The sequence below is a fragment of the Balaenoptera acutorostrata genome, chromosome 17 (assembly GCF_949987535.1).
Source record: "Balaenoptera acutorostrata chromosome 17, mBalAcu1.1, whole genome shotgun sequence".
NCBI classification, from domain to species: domain Eukaryota; kingdom Metazoa; phylum Chordata; class Mammalia; order Artiodactyla; family Balaenopteridae; genus Balaenoptera; species Balaenoptera acutorostrata.
This window is the reverse complement of record NC_080080.1, coordinates 68095349-68104933: the sequence shown is the minus strand read 5'-3', so window position 1 is coordinate 68104933 and position 9585 is coordinate 68095349. Positions and strand designations below refer to the sequence as shown.

General features: G+C 41.5%; 1 protein-coding gene across 4 annotated transcripts in view; it reads left to right on the top strand.

Moving 5' to 3' along the window:
- Positions 1-1642: 1642 nt before the first annotated feature.
- SULF1 (sulfatase 1) overlaps positions 1643-9585 on the top strand; it is a 158310-nt gene continuing 150367 nt past the window's right edge. For 3 of the 4 annotated variants that reach the window (XM_057532223.1, XM_057532225.1, XM_057532224.1), the window contains exon 1: positions 1643-1913. The gene's annotated coding sequence lies outside the window, so the exon portion shown is untranslated. The remainder of the gene's footprint in view (positions 1914-9585) is intronic. The other variant, XM_057532226.1, reaches the window with a different exon arrangement.

Genomic DNA, 9585 nt, shown 5'->3' with positions numbered 1-9585 from the left:
AACCAAAAGAAAAAAAAAATTTTTAATGAAAAAATTGCTTTGCAATAATTGGCACTATTAAAAATTTTATGGTGCCCAAGGGAAGTTTTAGCCCCATGGGGCCACTTGCCATTGTTGAATGTTCCAGTGTTGATTATGTATCTGGATTTAGCTGATTAGGAGTAATGGTTTAGTGACTCTACTGCATATTGTGAAACGGACACCTCATAATCACTTCTGGGAAGAAACTGAGCAAATGAATCAGGACTCCAACTTCCAATACTGTTTTTTTTCCTTCTTCCCTACAGCCCAGTTATAGGAAAAATTAATTGCCTGAAAATAATGGTTCTCTAATCCTGTGGTTCAGAAAATTGTACCAGAAGTCATTTTTAAGTATCTTAATATCACACAAAAATTCCTGGAAAAAAAAGTTAGTCAGTTTTGCTAGATATTGAAATAATTCTCTTGGTGATATGGGCATTCTGAGTATTAGATATCTATTTGTAGTCTAGATTTTCATGCTTTAGGCAAGTTTAAAGGGTTTTTTTTTTCCCCAGTGATGCCCCCTCCCAGTCCAAAGAAATTCAAAAAGTGCAATATTTAAAATGTTGGCTTCCCACAGACGGTCAGGGAGTTGTTAATATTTCAAATTCCTGTTTTCTATTTCAGATTATCAAAATTCCTTAGAAGTCTGATGGAATTTTTTTAAGTGGTAAGATTTGAGTCAATTAATTTATTTCCAGATAGCTCTTTAAAAGTACCGTAACAAGTATAGCCATTTTCTCATTCAAATTGCTATCAAAGTAATTACTTCTATAAAACAGTTCAGACAACTCAAAAAAAAAAAAAAAAGAAATGCACAGAAGAAGGAGGTATTGAAATGGTCCCAAATTGAAAACATTTCAAAGCAAAATTGTTAACGAGCTGTTTGAGCTATATGGACATTAAAAGTGCAATTAACTAGAAGCCAATAAAAATAATCAATGACAGAGTGCAGCCCTCTGGTACCCAGCGCTTTTTACAAAGAGATGTCTGTGAAGGCAGCGAGTGATTCAAACAGCCGCCTTTATCTATGGGAGCGCGTGCTATTTTACACGAGTAGAAACGAAAATGATTTTCATTGACTGTTTCTGAAGTTCAGCCCCTGACAAACCGTGAAGAGCTTTCTGTGGGAAGAGAGAAGTTTCTGCTCTCAGCTGCACTCCCCACCCTCTTCCTCCCAGGAATGCTGGAGACAGCCGCAATCTCATCACAGGAAGGTAGGAGTGTAGATTTCAAAATGTAGATGTCACATTTCAGTGCAAACAACTCCCACATGAACACTTTATCAGTATGTCAAGATGAATTTTTTATCTCCCGGGCAGGGCGGTGGTGGGGGGGGGGGCGATGGGTGCTCGCTGAGTAGATTGCTCTCCCTAGATTGGCAGGAAAAGATTTTTAGTGTTTCTGTGCATCCTACGGAGGGTCCCCAACGGTCCCCCGGGGGCGCACAAGGAGTTGCGAAAAGTACCGCACAACTGGCCACCGGCATAATTAATTCCCTCCACCTTCTCTTTAGCACCTCCCACGTCTTCTCTTTTTATAGCAGTTCTTTCTCTCGGAAAATCTCAGGTTACTTGACTGGGAGTTCTCAGACCTCCAGTTTCAGCCCTGCCCTCAGCCTGCAGTCAGCGAGAGACACCCAGCCCCAGCAAATGGATTGGGCAGCCCGTCTTGACACACCACTGTGCTGAGTGCTTGAGGACGTGTTTCACCAGATGGTTGGGGTTAGTGTGTGTGTCATCACATCTGAGTGGGGATTAGGAGCAGGAAGGCTGCCTCGCTGGAGCTGTGTGGTCTTCTCCAAGCGAGAGTTGCAGGCAAGAGAACTACTTCCTTGGGGAAGAAGAGGAGGAATTCGTTTTCTGCAGCCACAAGAAAAGCAGTTTTTTCAGGTAAAGTAAAAGACATTGAATGCGCCTGTCTGTCTCCCTCTCTCTCTCCCTCTCTCTCTCTCTCTCTCTCTCTCTCTCTCAACATACTTTTGAATGGAATGCTAGCACAGCACACTTGTCAAACCCAGTTGTGGCTCTCCTATCAATGCTGCTATTGTACGGCTGACAGATAACAGTGAACATAGCTTGGTGCTTGGCTGTCTTTATAAAACTAACACTCCTCAAGCCTTGCTCTGGAAGGTGTAGCTCAGAAAATGTCTTTGGAAGCGGTGCTGGTCCCCACCCTTTCATATCCTCGTTGCATACTCAAAACAGGAGCTCTAAATTGTTCATAAAGGATGGGTAAGTCCAAGAATGCATGTATCTTAGCTTTCAAAATTAAAAGTCACTTTCAAACTGTTGCATTTTACTACCCAATTGATCAAGATTCTTTGAAGAGTCTATTACTGAGTTGCTGGCAGAGATGGAAAAGCTTTCTTCCCCGATTTTTGCAATGTAGATCCTGTCTGATTTGTGAGGGACCAAAGTGTTTCGAAAACAATTTGGAGATGGACTCTAAAGTGGGAAACTCCTTAAGAGAAGGGGCTGCCTTCGGAGCAGCTGAGAGAGCATCTTTAAAACCAAAATGCTTAGAGCTAGAAGAAAAGCAGAAAAGGAAGAAGTAGGAAAATGCTTTTTAACACGGCCCTTTTGCAGCTGCAGGGGAGCAGATGGAGGTAATTCATTTGCAGATCTGTTTGTGAAAGTTTTACAAGTCACTGAAAAGTGAAGGAGCATCTCTGTAATGGATCGTTAAAGTCCCTACATTTATGGGTTTTTAAACAGGCTCTCTGAAGTGTTAATTAAATGTAAATAGATTTTCTGGCTTGGTTCTAAACAAATGTTAAAAAAAAAAAAGGTTTTAATTACAAATTAGTCACTGGAAATGAATGGTCATCGGGTAACACAAAATGAGTTGTCATCGTATCTGTGAGTAGCCATTAATTTAACCACTCTGACAAAAGCACCATGAAAATTAGATTGAACTGAACGTAGCAATGGGGTTTATATCTGATGCTTAATTTGTGGTATAACAAAGGCCTTTCAAGTTGGTGCCTTATTTTTACAGGGATCAAAGACATAACATTTCCATTTTTCAAGTTTGTGATCCAGCAAGGTGGGTCCATGAGTTACTTCTTTTGCACCCTGACAGGCTTGCGCTCCCACATCAGTGTTCAGATACCTGCGGTGCTTAAAACTTCCTGCTCCTATTGGACTTCCACATTGCATAGAGAAACCCGACACTGTCCTCACCCTTGGCAGGTGAGAGAGTCTATGAATAATACTGTATATAAGCTATTCTGAAATAGGAGCTGTTTTGTAGGTTGCATAACAGGAATTTATGGCTAATGCTCTGTGATTTTCGTATTCAGCTGCAAAAAGATGCTTGAAAAATTATGTTTCAAGTTGCATTACACATATTTTTGGCAACAAGAGAGTTGATTTTTTTAATGCTCCTTTTAAAAATTTATTTATTTTTTTCTTTTCCATTATTGTTTATTAACCCTCTTTTTAAAAAATTAAGATTACAAGCATTTGTTATTATAGTATCTAGTTGTTATTCAGAGTGTTCTCTGAAATAGTCTCAGAAATCTTCTTCAATGAGAAAATATCCTCATAAATAACCAGGCAGTTATTACAACTGAGTTAAGATCCGATTCCCAATATTACATAACCCTAACATGACTAAGTTCATAAGCTGCAGTCTTTTGGAATTCCAGTCATTCCATTTTAGCTTTACAATGGAACTGGGGTTTAAAAAAATAAAGACAGAAAAGGCAAACTAATATGTGGCATTGTGTCAGGATTAGGGTTACAGGCACAGCCTGGAGCGGGTACAGTGCTGGCTACCGATGCCATTTTTCACGATAGCAGAGATATTTCAGGAGAAAGTAAAGTCCCTCCTCACCAATGGGCTCTTCCTCCAGGAGATCTGGCGTGATGGCATCTAACAAAGGCAAGTCCCTGTTGAGCCATGGGAGCCCCAATCCCCCTCCCCTGCCACAAGCATATGTTGCTAATGTTGCAGACTGACCACCAGGCTGCCTGCCCAGGATTTTGGCAATATGGGAGAACCCCCTCCACCCCCCGAAAAGTCAACTGTCCGCAGGATTTAGGCAGGATGAAAACAAGAAAGGAAGTGTTGAGAAATAATAAATTTACACCTTGAGAAGGCAACGTTGTGTGTTACTCCCCCTAACAAGGCTTAGGTAACGTGAAGTTACTTAAGGAACCCAGAGGGTCTGTTTCAAGACACTGCCCACAGGGCAATCCCAGTTTCTTGTCAAAATCTAAATCCACTGTTCCAGATGGTAAACATTCAGAGGCATATTTATGGTGACTTCTACATACCTCAGTTTGACATTTGGTTTCTTCCTGACAGCACTTGTGCTGGTAACACACATGAAGTTCCCATCAGTATTCTAACAGCTGTGAAAGTGTTTGAGCGCCCTGGGTATCCCTCCCAGCGAGGTGAAAAATCACTGGGGGGTGGGGCTGAGGGAGATCTCGACTTGCCCTGTGGCTGCATCCTGTGATCTAGGCACGCAGTAAGGTGACAAATCTCAGAGGCGAAAAGCAATCTGAAAGCTTGATCCATTAACTTACAAAACCCACTTTGACAGTGGTGTGGAAAACTAAAATACATGAATGCAGATAATCATTGAACTCGTGGTGGATGATAAGCAGGAACCTTCATCAAAGAACTAAAAGGGCTCTACTCTTTCCTTCTAAGGAAATTTATGTGACTTCAAGCAGATTGCTGTGGTCATTTCCATTGTAATAGCAGAGACGAGTGACACATGTGACACTTTGCATTTACGGTCTTAATTATGTACCCATATGGGAAAGGATAGGGGCTTGGTTCTTTTGTGTTTTAGATTTTAAATGGTTTATCCTTTAGGAATCCAGAAAGCAGGATTTCTAATACTGAGTACTGAGATTTCACCAACCGTTGCCAGGTGGATGAGGCCAGCCAATGGGTCAGGTCAGGACATCTGGTTCTTTTTTCCCTCTGCAATATTTTTTGTGGGGAGAGCATGGAGTAAATTTAAGGGGATTAAAATGTTTAAGGAGCTGACTCTAAATAGATTTTTATTTTTAATCATCATTATTGACTTTGAAGAAAAGGAGGCTCATGTATGAAATTAAGTCTATGGTCATATGGTGAATTTACCTTTCCTTTATGTTAGATCCATGGGCGGAAAAAGATATTTGAAAGAAGATATTTTATGGGAAAAGTTTGTCCTGAAATATGTTTCCTATTTAAAATATTTTCAATTCAAACTCAGTATGCTGGGGAGGAGGGGTATAAGCCTGTTAGCTTTTTTTTCCTCCCTAATATTCCCCTCACCCCCATAGCCAATCTGTCATCAAATTCTGTGAGTCCTCCCTTTAAAGCGTCACCCACATCTGGCCCACAGCTACCACTCCAGTGCAATGATCCAATCACATGGGGGTCATTACAGCAACCTGCTAACGGGTCCTCTTGCCTCTACTTCCCTCCTGTCCACCAGTTGTGGGCTGAGCTTCCTAAAACACGGCTTCCATCAAAGCATTTCTCAGCTGAGAATTACCACATGGGCCCTCACTGTCCAAAGAATAAAGTTTGAATTTCTCAGTCCGACATGTTAGCTCTCTGTTATTCAGCCCCAACTTTCCAACTGTATCTCCCACCAAATCCCTACAGCAGCAGAAGTCTACCCTTCCCTGTGGCTCAAGTGGCCAGCTCAATGTCCTCCACTTCCTGGTCTCTTCTCTTACCCCTAATCACTCTAGTTTTCCATCTTGTTGTCTGCAAAATGAGAGTTTATCATCATGTGAGACATTCCTTCTAGTTCTACGTTTATAAGCCTGTGTGTAGGACATCCTCATCACCTCTGTATACTCATTCTTCAAACCTTCCGCTTAAGTTCCACCTCCTCCAGGAAGCCTCCCCTGACTACATCTCCCAGTGATGTTTTCTTTCCACTGAGGCTATTGGTTATCTGTGGGTTGCAATTAGCACAATTACCTTGTTTTTTTTAGCCCTACTTTCTACTTTGCCTTCTTATCACTTGACTCCTCAGGTACGGTGAAGACTCCTAAGACAGGAACTGGCCTGGTTCACTTTTATGCCTTACTAGTAAATGGGTGTTGGCTAGCTCACAGGGACATTCAAACATCCAAGGCACTTTCCTCTCTAGTTACCCCACTTTAGAGCCATTTACTGGCTCTAATAGTCTCCTCTCCATTCATAAGAGAAATGGGGGAAAAAACGATAAAACTTGATTGGTTGTATTTGGGGGCAGCTTAGGAAAAATGCCACTTGGGCAGAATGTGTGAAATGATTGTCCAAAATTAAGCTTGAGTATTTTCTGAAAAATCCCCTCCTATTTCAGCTTTCTATAACCGTGGTAGGAATCACATCTATTAGCTGCCCTGCTATGGTGTGAAATTTCAAACATGATTTTGGAAGCAGGAGAGTACAGTTTTTGGGTTCAGACAGACTTGTGTTCTAATCCAGGTACCCCCTCTCACTAGCTGCATGGCCTTGGACAGGTGACTTAACCGTTCAGCTCCCTCCTCTGTAAAATGAAGATAGGAATACTTTCTTTGGCGATGTTATGAAGAGAGAGAAAACCACAAAGCACCTAGCTCAGCACATGTGCAATGAATAGGGGAGAGAGAAGGTGGGTAGATGCATATGCAGATATAGGTCTAGGATGCATGACTGTGTTCATCTCGGTCATGTCAATCATTCATTCTATCTGTTTATTTAAAGTGTGTCTTCTTTTAGCTTTTTTCTCTGCCACCAAAGGCAGGGGGGTGGGGAAAGGGGCGGGGGTAGAGAGAGCGCCAGAGGAGCTGCTTTTGGCATTTAGGGATGTGGAGCAATTGAGTTAATGGACCCGTAGGGACAATGGTGACCGTTGAATACCCTTTGCAGGGAGGAGGGAGTCCTGGGTCCTGCCTTAAAGGATAAGAAAGAGTGCAGGCGCTGGGCCACAGGGCTGGGGGAACAAAGGGCCCGAACAGTGGACCCCAGCAGGGAGCTGAATTCACCAAAGGGTCATGTGCTCCTCTTCCTTCCTCCTGGCCCACTGTTCAGAAAGAAATAATAACTTGGCAAAACACTGTAGAGAGTCAGGTCAGACTTCCAGAAGTAATTGGTAAAGGAAGATACCATTTAGACAAAACAAGGGGCTTGGACCCTTGCTGTCCTTCACCCTTAAACCAAAGTGAACAAAAAGCTGAAAGCAATCAGCTTGAGCTCTGGCCTGTTCCCAAACTCTGCTCCCACCATCACACACTGAGCTGTCTATCTGCACCCTTTCCCCAGAAGGGCAGCTGACCGAGAAATGATCTCACAAAGCACTAAATGCCACCTAGCAGATACATCCCTGGACACTGGTCATTCAGCTTCAGTTTTCAGGATCTTGGGACAGATCAAAGGATGTTCTTTCCAATCCCGATCATCTGGTCTGCACCTGCCCCAGACCAGGGAGAGGAAAGAGACTGGAACTCCTCTAAATGAAGGGTAAGGCAATATATCTAGAGATGCCTCTCTCTTCCTAGCAAACATGACTATAGAACTTTCAAAGCGAAGCATTAACAGTTACATGGCTTGACCTCATCTTTAGCTGTAGCAGATCAACTAGCTGCTCAAAATATGGGATCCACGTACTACTGCACGATAGTGTGTTAAACCTTTGTTAATTAAAAAGAAAATGCAGCTCTCCTCTTGACCTTCAAAGGTAAAACCTTTTCTTATGTGCTGATCTCCTTTTTTACTACACAGCTAGAAATCTGTAAGGAACTATTCCTGCATATTTGAAATTGGGAACCTAAGAAACTTGGCCATGCCACTGTTCATTAACTGTAGTGGGTGAGGTTGATATTGAATGGCTATGCTGAACAAATGAGCAGACACGTGTTTCTTGGTGAAAAGGTAGAGTCTCCCCAAAGTAATCTACAAATTTCAGAAAATAAAAAACAAATTCTCACACAAGAGAGTTAGATGGCTGACAGTGGGAGCAGCGTTTGGGAACAGGCAAGAGCCCAGATGGCTCCGGTTGAATGTAAAATAAAGATTCGAAAGTTTACATGGGTGGTAAACTCATGAGCAAGACAGGACACTTGTGTAAGAGAAGAACCACAGTAAGAAGGGGACTTGTTTTATCCCATATCCAATCATGTTATAAAACTACAATAATTGAATTTTCTGTTTCAAAGCAATTGACTCTGAAGTAGATGTTCATCTACCTTCACGTATTTTTGCTTTTGTTTTATTCTCCTTGGTTTTTTGTTGTTTTTTTTTTAATTCTCCTCAGTTTTCATCTCTATTCTGTTGTTGGCTTTGTCCAAATCTTTAGCTCAGCTACAAACTGTGGTTGCTAGAAAGAAGGTCTATTGCTACAATTAACTGAAACCCTGAACTAGTTTTTTTATTACTTTGTTCTATGGTTTTTTCCCATCTGCAAATAGAGCTACTAATATATGCAGCTTTTCCACTTCATGGAATACATAATAGCCCTGAAACAAGTTTATTTCAAGAACTCGGGAAAATCCTCCTGTATTCATAGCCTTGATGGAGGCCCCAGATACACCAATCTAAGCATTCTCCCATTTTTCTGAACAATAAGAGCACATTCTTGATAAACAAAATGGAAATCTGAATTACAGGGGGTTCTGTTTATTGTCCCGTTTTGTGGCATGGTGTTATAACTCACAGGCAACACCTGCTGTATTAACTTAAAATAAAACTGAAGGTTAGCCTATTTTGAGATATTAGCTATACCAGGGTCATGGGGGGATCCGATGAAATGCATACAGAGTGTGCATTTATTGATAAGTTAATTTAGAAGTGTGCACCTGTGGATATTAGCCTCAAACTCCTATCACTAATATGGCTTAGCATCAAAATCACCTTTCTATAACACGTCCTCTGAATAGACTTCCTGCCAGTTTAATGCCTCCCCCTTAACCTTCACCTGCCAATAATCAATCTTCCCCTGAGTAGAACGTCCTAGTACACAGATGTGCTGGGCGTTGCATCCAGAAATTCTAGAAACTTCAGCTTTTAACTTTCATCTATAAGGAGTGCATCCCCCGCAAAAAGAGGCCCCTACAAATCACATGTCCCTTTTTTTTCCTCTTGAGAGCTTCATGCTGGCAAGAAAAAAGAAAATGTTCTGGATATAGCAAATGAATAAAAGCATGGGGTATGTAATATTTTTTATTTGAGACACCTAGAGGATTCACATGTGTTATCCCATTCTTTTCATATATGACATCTAAATTTAGTAAAAGAGATTTGAGGGATAGGCTCAATATCGAACAGTTTACATTACTTTTTGGCAGTTGATCTGATGTCTAAGGAAGAGCCATAGGTGCCTTCTAAATGGAGTCAAAAGGAACAGGCTTAAGAAAGCTGCGTCAATGTGCTAATTCATTTAGTCCGTGTGTACTCAGGAACTTCCTGTGTATGTATTTCTATCCTAGTGCTGAGAGGAGTACAAAATAATATAGGACTCCATCCTTGCCCTGAAGGAATCTCTAGTTGAGCTGTGAGCGGAAAATGCGCCCCCCACAAAAAAAAAATTTCTAGTAGCAATGGAAGGAATTTTGTGGTTAAGTATCAGTTATTAATACT